This window comes from Heloderma suspectum, chromosome 1, assembly GCF_057233095.1.
Source record: "Heloderma suspectum isolate Gila_16-S chromosome 1, 16-S_ref, whole genome shotgun sequence".
NCBI classification, from domain to species: domain Eukaryota; kingdom Metazoa; phylum Chordata; class Lepidosauria; order Squamata; family Helodermatidae; genus Heloderma; species Heloderma suspectum.
The window spans coordinates 256470110-256478489 of NC_139458.1; the positions used below are offsets into that span (position 1 = coordinate 256470110).

Here is an 8380-nt window from a genome sequence, read left to right on the forward strand (position 1 = left end):
TTTTTTTTAAAGTTACGAAAGAGAGTATGCCACTGTGGTATGGTGCATGTATATGTATATTACACATACAAATAAACACGCAGAGACACATACCATACCACAGCAGTACATTCTCTTCTGCAATTAGTTGAAAACAGGGATAATGGCAAATTTAGCATTTTCTTGTGTATGCTTCACTTCTGGCAGGAATTAACTTTGGTGGTTTATCACCAGCATTGTGACTACAGGCCAAACACATCTGTATATGAGACCTTGAACTCCTCGGATCAGCTTCCAAAAATTATTCTCTTGGCCAGAAGTATTACCTCATCACACAAGTAAAGGGGGTGGGAGAGGGGAAATCAAAAAGAGGCGCAAGAGCAGAATAGGATGGAGCGAAGTGTTCATAGTTCTTTTAAGAACCGAGAGCGCACACGGAATCTTCTCCAGCAATGACCAAGAAAACCCCGTGTCTCATCACATCTCAAATTCAGTCATATCTCAAATTCACCTGGTGAGTTACCAGCAACACGAACACAGGCTAACAGACTCGACACCTGCTTTGTGAGAGAATCTCATCTGAAACAGTGCTGGGAAAAATTAGCACCCAAAAAAAGAAGAAGCAGATCTCTACATACCCACCCTTTAATTACTACCAAAGGAGCATTCCCAGCCTGAGATGAAAAGGGGTTATTTCTGTGCAGTGGGTGACAAGTGGCACTTTCCTTCCTATGTAGTACTGAAGTTAAATACTATGTGGCATTAAAGTTAATTCTACATAGGAAGGAAAGTACCACGGCCTCCCAGAGCACACAAAACAAAACAACCCCTTTTCATCTCAGGTTGGGAAGGCTCCAAAACTAAAGTTAGACTCGACCGGGGAGAAACATTTATTAGCACTGCATACTGCACTGACATTTCATCCCAGATGCACATACAGAAAAAGGAGACCTGTTCAGCAGGCGATGATGATGGAAGGAAGGGAGGGAGGAAGGAAGGAAGGAAGGAAGGAAGGAAGGAAGGAGAGCAGTAACAGGCAGGCTAGGATCCAAGCTGGGAGCTGAGATACAGACAGACCTGCCATGGGTCGCCGGTTGTGTTTATCCGTGAACAAAGCCAAGGTGAAGCAAACATCTCAGTCACGCCACGAACGAGCTTTCGCCATGAGGCTCTCGAGAAAGAGCAGACCGCCCGCCAGGGCTACCACAGCACGCACGCCGGCCGCCCCTCGGAACGCTTAAAACGACGCTCGGGGCGCGCTCCTGGCCACACTTACCGGGGAGCAAATCCCACGGGACGCCAAGGGGCTTACTTCCGAGTAAACGCGGCTCCGGGCAGGGGCTGCTCCGCGGACAAGGGGACGCAAGAAGCGAGACGCGGCCGAGGAGGGTCTCCCGGCAGGCGCGCGCGCGCGCACCCCCCCCCCAGGGATCCGCGCCCCCGGCATCCCGCGCGGGCGGGAGCGCCGAGGGGAAGGCCCCGCAGCTCCCCGGCGCGCTCAGGCCAGGGCCCCGCCGCCCCCTCGCCCTACCTGCCGGCCCCTTCCGCTCGCCCGCTCCAGAGACCTGGCGCGGCTGCGGCGGGCGACGCTCGCCAGGAAAGGCGGCGCTCGGTTGGCGGCGGCGGCGGCGGCGGCAGGAGCAGCACCGCATCCCCCCGCCGCCTCCCCGCCTGCTTTTCCCAGCGCTCCCGCCAGGGACTTACATCAGCGGCCGCCCGAGGATTCCGGAGGAGAGCCGCCGCCGCCGCCGCCAGCCAGCCCTTTTGTTTGCACAAGATGCTCGCCGAGAGCGGCGGCGGGAGGAGGAGCTGGAGGAGGGGGCGGCTTCCCCAGCCTCCTCTCATCGCCCCCCGCCCCGAGGTCCCAGCCAGCCTCGGCTCCCCGCGCGGGGCTCCCTTCTTGGCGGCCGCCGCTGGAGTTGCGGCTCCTTCCAAGCGCGCGCGAGGACGCGGCGCAGCTCCGCGGGCGCGGAGGAGAGGCTGCTGCGCGCGCTCGCGGGCGGGGCGCGCCCGTGGCCGGCCACAGCAACGCGGCCCGATCGCGCTCCTCTCCCACCCGGGCGGGCGGGGGTGGACCCGAGCCGGCGCGTGTACCGTCGAGGAAGGAGGCGGCAGCCTTCGAGGCGGGTCGCCAGCAGCACCCAGATCCTCTTCCGTGTGGCGGATGGGGAGAGCAAGGCCACGGCCGCTGGGCAAATCACATGCGCCCACATGGGCACGAACATGCCGCATGGCGGAGGCTTTGGCGAGCGGCTGCCCTTTCCCCGCCGCGAGGGGCAGGGCGGCCGGCAGACAGCCCAGCGCACCCCCCCCCCCCGCACTCACAGTCAGGCTGGACACGGGTTTCGTTTGTCGCCTTTTCCTTTCCAGGCAGCATTAGGAATACGGAGATGTTGTGCACGCGTTGGACAGCAGGTGCGCTGCCCCTGAGGGAGCATGGTGGCGTCTGGGCATAGGTGGTGGCGGCGGGGGTAGCCCGCGCAGATACCTGGAACAGGCGGATGGCAACGTGAGGCTGTGCGCACATGTCCTTAGCGTGGCGGCCAAATCACAGCGATTCTCAAAAGGGCTGTGCCTAGGAATAGTATACTAACAGTGGGATCCTACACATGTCTACTCAGAAGAAAAGTGCGCAGGCTTGGGGGAAGATGTGGAAAATTCAGGGGAGAACATGTTTTCCGCCCAAATTTTCCCAAAAAATCCCTGGGGGGAAATGCAGGAGTCCCCTGCAACTTTTCCAGCATTTTTCGGGCTTCACATCTCTGCTTAGAAGTGAGCTTAACGTTGAGTTTAATGGCGTTTTCGCCCAGTATAAGATTGTAGTCTTGGAAGTGGGGGACAATAAGCCAGCCCCACATTCAGAACAAACGCACAGGAACTCGCAAGAGGGGAGATATACTACTTACCTGGGTTTGTTTGTTGCAAATTAATTGTACGTGTTATCTAGCACTCCCACTTTGGCCTTTGATACCTACTATGGATGTGAAATCTCTGTGTCCATTTTTGCATAATCTTAATGCATAATCTTTAGAAGAACCCTTGTGAACTTGTCCTGTCCTGGAATATGTAGAGGAAATAGCCCCTGGTAAGGTTAATTCCTAGACAAATGTGATGCTTCTGTTACTTGTTTCCATTCAACATGTATTTTAATTCAAAATTTACATCAATTTTCAGTACCAGTTGGGCAGGGCAAACAAGAATGCCACATTTTGCTTAACTGGGGGTTCAAATGGGAGACTTATCTACTCTACCGTACTTGCTAATGGTTTGAAAACCTAAGCCACAGCTATATTTACACCTGCAAACTAAATGTTTCCGAGGGGTATACCTTATGCAAGTAGTTTTCCGGTCTGTCCCCCCCAGCTGCAAACGTGTTTGACTACAAGTCCCACTCACCCCAATAGCCATGCTGGCTGTGGATTATGGGAGTTGTAGTCCAGCACACCTGGAAAACACCAGGTTGTGGTTAATATATAGTTTGAACACTTGCACACACATGCTGGTAGTTATTGACAGTTGTTGAGAAATGGGGCTGAAACAGAGAACTGCACAGCTCTTCCCAGAGCTCACACTGTTTCCCAGTTTTGGCTCATAACTTGAACCACAGAAATGAATTTAAGCTTACAGATGGTACAGACCTTGAATTACAGACATTTATAAGGATTAGAATGCAAATGACCTTGAAAATTTGACCACAACTGATTTTGACAATAGCAAATCCTCAAAAGCAAGAAGAAATCAAACACACACCTTTAATTAGTCATGATGGGGGTTTATATACTTGCCCTTCAAATTCCTGCAGCAGCTGACAAGATTTAAAACAACAACAACAAACATGCAAAAATACACCAAAAGCTATTAAATTTATAGGAGCAGCATAAAACAGGTCAAAATGACGTAAAAGTCCTGAGAAATATTTTTTTTAATGTTCTTCACCAGTAGTGTGCCAAAATGATATCAAAGTTAGGTGCCAGGCAAATGTCCTTGGGGAGAGCATTCCATAACCTGGGTGCCACCACAGAGAAGCCCCTTTCCTCCCCCAGCCATACCTCTCAGATGGGCACGGGCACCCAGAGAAAGAGCTCCGATGAAGGTTTGAGTGTACTGACAGGCACATGTGGAGACAGGCAATCCTTCAGCTGAGCACAAGGCTGGTCCAGAAGAAAAGCAACTACCAAATCATATTGAAAAGATTCCAAAGCCAAATGGAGCTAGATATTTCTTAAATATTTCAGAGGGTGCTGGCTATTTTTGTACTGTTCCCAGGACTGCCCGGGGGTGAGGGGTTAAAACAGGGGCAATCTGTCCCAGACCCCCACATACTATTGGCCCTGCCCCATTGCTCACCAGAGCCCAACACATGCATGGTCCTACCCCAGTCCCCATAAGCCCCTGGGTGGCTCTGATTGTCCCTACCCACATGCGTTATGTACCGGGATTAGCAGCGGAGTAGAATGACACTCACGAATATCAGAAAAAATAAAAACCTAGCTTGATATCAGGTAGCATCTGGAACATTTGAATACTTGTATATAGAAGGTAGTCATTGCAAACAGTTGCTGAGAAGTGGGGTAAAAGTGGAGAACTCTGCCGATCTTCCTAGATCTAACTGTGGTTTACCTATTTTACATAATTTGGAAAGAAGAGGGGCGAGTAAGCTTTCAGCAGTTCTATATCCAGAAAGGTAATGCGATATAATTGCAGATAACATTCATTTAGGATCATCACCACACTAGGGAAGAAAGAGAAAATTGTTTGTTTTTGATCAGGATTTACTCAGTTCGCAACTTCTGGACCAAACACGGACTCAGACACAATCTGGGGTCAAAGTCCGTCCATTTGCGAGCTTGCAATGTGATTCACAGACCCCAAAGCATGTGTTTGACAGCATGGGTACATTCGAAAAACGTGCATGAAAAAATGCGTACTTTTGAAAAATGCACACAGGCACGCTTTAATCAGCGGGAGAGGAATGTGTTCATTTCAAGGATGTGCACAATTGATGGGTACATTTGGAAAAATATGCACAAAAATACAGACTTCCATGCAGAAAGAAAAAAGCAAAGCTCACAGTCTGATATGGACTCGAGTCAGAACAAGCTTCGAGATGGAATTCAAAGAACTTCAGCGAGCTTGAGTTTTGCTGATTCACACATCTCTACACCACACATTGGAGGAATACAGCCTGCAATTAAATTAGGCTGCAGATATGATGTAGGCAATGTCATACTCACCCCAAGTAATCCAGAAATACTACTGGGGCGGGAATCCCGTTATAACCCAGAAATACTGGTGTGTGTGGGGGGGATCCCTTTATAATGCATTTTCACCTTAGAATGATAATCTACACCAGCATTCCCCAACCTGATGCACTCCAGATCTGTTGGCCATGCTGGCTGGGAATGATGAGAGTTGTAATCCAACACATCCGGCAGGGCCCGTGCTGGGGAGGGCTGATTTACCCAGTGTGTGAACAACCAGGTATACCCAGGCCCCAACCCTTTCGTTCACCTTGACCAATATACAGATACAAATATATCTACCTTGAACATGTTCGGAACACCTCCAAATCCAAGGAGACTGGGACTCAAGATGGTCCAAGGCAAAATTGGCTTGCTTCCACTCAGGGAAAGACATTACCAGAGCTCTGCTTTTACTTCCAATCCAAGTGCTTTGGGGAAAGACATAGAAGGAATATAGCCAAAGCTGGTTTGGTGGTTTTCTCTGCTCTTTGTTTGACTATGTCTGCCTGGCAGTGGCAGCATTTGAAGAGGGCCCACCACCTATAACATCTCCGCTTTCCATGCGCCCTGCTGGTGCTGGCAGTGCCCGTACTTGGAGCTTCCTGAATGGCTTGAGAATCATAACTGGGCGATGGTGTCTCACTGCTGCAGTGGGTGGCTGATACTGATCAGAAAAGGGCAGCTCAAATGATCAAGGGGGTGGAGCATCTCCCCTTTGAGGGAAGGCTGCAACAGCTGGGATTGTTTAGTGTGGAAAAAAGGAGGGTAAGGGGAGACATGATGGAGGTCTACACAATTATGCATGGTGTGGAGAGGGAGACTTTTTCTCCCTCTGTCATAATACTAGAAACCTGGGGTCATCCTGTGAAGCTGATTAGTGGGAGATTCAGGAGAGATAAAAGCAAGGGCTTCTTCACACAGTGCATCGTTAAGCTATGGAATTCACTACCACAAGATGTAGTGATGGCCACCACTTTGGATGGCTTTAAAGGGGAGGCGGAAACATTCCTGGAGGAGAAGGCTATCGCTGGCTACTAGTCCTAGTGGCTGTATGCTGCCTCCAGTATTAGAGGGAGTATGGCTATGTACACCAATTGCTGCGGAACGTGGGTGGGAGGGTGCTGTTGCACTCATGTCCTGCTTCTGGGTTTCTCACAAGCAGCTGGTTGGCCACTGTGTGAACAGCATGCTGGATTAGATGGACCTTTGGTCTGATCCAGGAGGCTCTTCTTATGTTCGCCCTGACCCTGGCCACCTCGCAACTGCCCCTCTGTTGCTTGGCCAGCTTCTGAAGGCAGGAAGCGGTGTTCCTGCAAATCCTCACATCCTGAATTGAACTGTGCCACAGGACACCCACATCTACCTGCTTGTCTTGCAGCAGCTTGCCACCCTTGAATGTTCCTGTGGAAATAACCCTGTGTGATCTTCCTGTGTGCCTCTATCAGTTCGTGGATGGTGCCGCTGTAGCTGGGATTAGCACTGTCCCCCAATCCATGGACATGCTCACAAACAGTCCATCCTGCACCACCCTCAGCTGCTGCCTCTTGATGGGAGACCTCTGGGAGCTATTTTAAAATGTGCGTTTTTTCCAATCAAAATACACATTTTTCCCAATGGGGAAAAAAAATGTTTGCATTTAGGAATGTGAATGAGGCCAACTGAGCTTTGAGGAGGAATTCAGGGAACCTCAACAAGGTCGAACATCACATGTTCACCCATCCCTGTCTCAGCTGTGGGAACGAAGGAAGCTGCCTTATACTGAGACAGGCCCTGGGTCCATCTAGCCCCGTAATGTTGACCCTGAGTGGCAGCAGCTCTCCAGGGTTTCAGGCAGGAGTTTCCCCTGCCCGACCTGGATATACTAAGGACTCAACCTGGGACCTTCTGCATGCAAAGTATGTGTGCTACCACTGAGCTACAGCCCTTCCCCTGAAATGAGAAGGTCCAGAACCCTCTCTCTCCACCTGAAAGAGTTGTGTGCAGGCTCTGAGAGCTTTAGAAATAAACATCTTACAGCAGTGCTTGGTCCACACTACAACGCTGTGTGTGTGTGTGTGTGTGTACACTGTGGACACACATGCACAACACAGTCCCACAATACACATAGCAACAAACACAGACAGACATAGAGTCTTGCTCACCAACAAGCATTCCAAGTGAATGGGCGCTGTTGATGGCAGGTGGCAAAATGCCCCCCAATTGCCCACAAAACCACAAGGAAGGACATTTGCCATCTTATCTCTCAGACTGTGTGTGTGTTCTCATTATAGTTAATGGGGAAGACATCTATGGCTTCAACAAACGAGGTGAGATGACCCTCTGCCTACCTATTCATTTCTGGACTCCGTTTAAAGCCTGGCGCTGACCTTTAAAGCCCTAAATGGTTATGAGACCAGGTTCTTTGAAGGACCACCTGCACTCATATGGAACTGCCCAGGCCTTAAGACTGGCCTCAGAGAGGACCTGGTTCACAGGCACTCTGTCAAGGTCTGTCAGACTGTCAATCTGAGCCCCAGAGGCAAGGCAGCTGCCTGTCTGAATTCTGGGGTGAACATCCAACCTCCAGCCCAAATGTAAAGCTCTGAAATGCTTAGCTTTCCTAGCCTTGGGGCGGGTGTGATGCCTGAGAATGCCTCTCTATACATTCATGCTGTCTGAACATGATGCATGGCTGGTTTTGTTAGGATGCTCTTGGCAACATTTTTTTTAATTGAGGTTCATTTTATATAGCATCTTGTTAGTCACAAGTTCCTGTACCCTTGCTTTACTTCAGCCACTACAGTCGTAATTCACTAGGTTTGCAGTTCATACCCTGATTCTATACAGATTTACTTGGAAGTAAGGCCCACTGATTTCAATGAGACTTCGGCCCATAGCCATGGGGGCTAAGGGGGGCCTGAGCCCCTGCTAAATTTTCTCTGCCCCCCTAATTTTTTTTTTTTACAAACAAATAATTAAAGAAGAGTTTACAATTTTGTCTTTAAAAGGCCTGAAGACCAGATGAACTGCCCCTACTTCCCACCCCACCCCAAGTACTTTTAGGCTGGCTACAGGCTTGATGAGACTTACTGCCAGTAAGCATGAATAAGGTTGCAGCCTTAGTTTATGGTCCTTTGCACTCATGATCATTCATTTCTAGCGATGCAATGTTACGTTAA

General features: G+C 50.1%; 1 protein-coding gene across 19 annotated transcripts in view; it reads right to left on the reverse strand.

Annotated features, from left to right (window-relative positions):
* Window positions 1–2333, reverse strand: part of PLCB4 (phospholipase C beta 4) — a 250510-nt gene extending 248177 nt beyond the window's left edge. For 5 of the 19 annotated variants that reach the window (XM_084825133.1, XM_084824995.1, XM_084825099.1 and 2 more), the window contains exon 1: window positions 1256–1508. The gene's annotated coding sequence lies outside the window, so the exon portion shown is untranslated. The other 14 variants (XM_084825141.1, XM_084825075.1, XM_084825041.1 and 11 more) reach the window with 11 other exon arrangements.
* Between the last annotated feature and the right edge of the window lie 6047 nt (window positions 2334–8380).